Source organism: Myotis davidii, unplaced genomic scaffold (genome assembly GCF_000327345.1).
Source record: "Myotis davidii unplaced genomic scaffold, ASM32734v1 scaffold1409, whole genome shotgun sequence".
Classification (NCBI taxonomy): Eukaryota; Metazoa; Chordata; class Mammalia; order Chiroptera; family Vespertilionidae; genus Myotis; species Myotis davidii.
This window is the reverse complement of record NW_006299605.1, coordinates 50,715-52,582: the sequence shown is the minus strand read 5'-3', so window position 1 is coordinate 52,582 and position 1,868 is coordinate 50,715. Positions and strand designations below refer to the sequence as shown.

The window sequence follows — 1,868 nt, the reverse complement described above, 5'->3', positions numbered from 1 at the left end:
GAAAGCCTGGGAACTGGAAGTTAAGTGAGAAGAAATATTCTCATATACTTTCCATATTAAGTTACTGAGATAGAATTTTTCATGCCACTAAATGTTGTATAGGATGTTCTATAGTGTGTACGTATATTATCCCCTTTATAAGTTACCTGTGTATTGGAGACCCTAGGTCTTTTTATTTATTTGTTCATCACTGTGTTCATTCATTAGAAAATAAAGTGATTTTTTTCCCATTGTGATTCAACCAGAATATCTTAAATGGAAAATTTTGTGGATATACTTCATTATCTCATTGATGTTCAAGAATTTGAAATAAAATCTGCTGTTTTGTGCCATTTTTTTACTAAACTTTCCAATTTTATGCAGTTATGCAAATAAAGCTTTTTTTTTTATAAAATGTTAGTACTTTAGCAGGCATGTGCTTACCTGCCTCATGACATGGGGTTCACGGTATTTATATAGTTATATTCCAACATTGCCCCTTGGAGTTTGGATTATAATTGGAAATAACTTATTAATGATTATGGCACTTGTATATAAAATCTCTTTGGGTTCATAATTTGATGGTTCTGTAATTGCATGATCTTGAAGATCAGAGATTTTTATTTTCTAGTGAAACTACTGTGACCTCATTCTGTCATCAGTCTCTTATAATATTAATGTTGCATCTACATGAGAAATAGCATTCCCACTGTTGCTCAGTGGTTAGAGCATTGGCCTGTTCACCAAAGGTTCAAGGGTTCGATTCCTAGTCAAGGGCAGGTGCCTGGGTTGCATGTTCAAGAGGCAACCAATGGAAGTGTCTCTCACATCTCTCCTCAGTCCCTCCCACTCTCTCATAAAAAAAAAAAATCAGTGGAAAATATATCCTCAGGTGAGGATTAACAAAAAAAAGAAAAAGAATAGCATTCCTAAGACCCTTCCTCACCCTGTACAGCCTAGTGATTACCCCTTCCCCAGCCTTGGCAGGAGGCTAGATTTTTGCTTGTCAGGAAATTGAGTCAGAGAGGCTCTGGACACATTTAAGTTACCAAACAAATTAACAATGAGGGGCTAGATTAAGTGGGAATCAAAACATACCAAAAAAAACAAGACCACAGACTCTCTTGTGCCACTGGCTCCAAGAACCTTGCCAACCAGTTGTTTATTTCTGCGATCATCACTCCTTCCCTCATCATCAGATAATTGGAAAATTCTTCTCTGGAGAAAAAAAAGGTAGCCTCAGAAAAAGAGATATTTGAATTTGAGTACCCCAACAAAAGGACCAGCTACCCATGTGATCATCCTTCCGTGAAACCAAACAGGTGGAAAGGCCACTCCCAAGTCAGCTTTTTAATGCACAATTATCAGCGGATAATAAAAGGAAGACTTCTTAGACAAGTAAAAAAAAAAAAAAAGGTTGATTAAATAGCTTCTGCACAACAAATGAGAGATTTCATAGAGAAGGCTGAGAAACTGTGAGACCTTTCTGGGATCTGAGGACTCTCCAGGATAGGAGGAATCTGTGACTGACGTTGTTTTCATATCCCTCCACTTGGATAATGCAGGCAGGAACTCTATCCGTGTGCTCCAACTGACGCCTAAGGCCAGCTGGAGCTTGATTCAGTGGGTCGAACAGGTTATAGCACTATACGCATTAGGCCACTGCTGTGTGTTCTCACAGGGCTGCCCTGCTATGACTGTTCCATAGGCAAAGAGCTGGAACAACAGGGAGTTACCGTATTTGCCGGCGTGTAAGACGATTTTTTGGCCCTGAAAAATATGCCTCCAAGTGGGGGGTCGTCTTATACGCCAAGTACACTTCAGATAGACTGCCCATAGTGCTTGCCCCGTGCCATAGTGGCCTCCCGATGCCCGCCCACTTCATTCCA

General features: G+C 39.8%; 1 protein-coding gene across 1 annotated transcript in view; it reads left to right on the top strand.

Moving 5' to 3' along the window:
- ABCB7 (ATP binding cassette subfamily B member 7) overlaps window positions 1-1,868 on the top strand; it is a 114,541-nt gene that overhangs the window by 106,453 nt on the left and 6,220 nt on the right. The gene's annotated exons all lie outside the window — the stretch shown is intronic.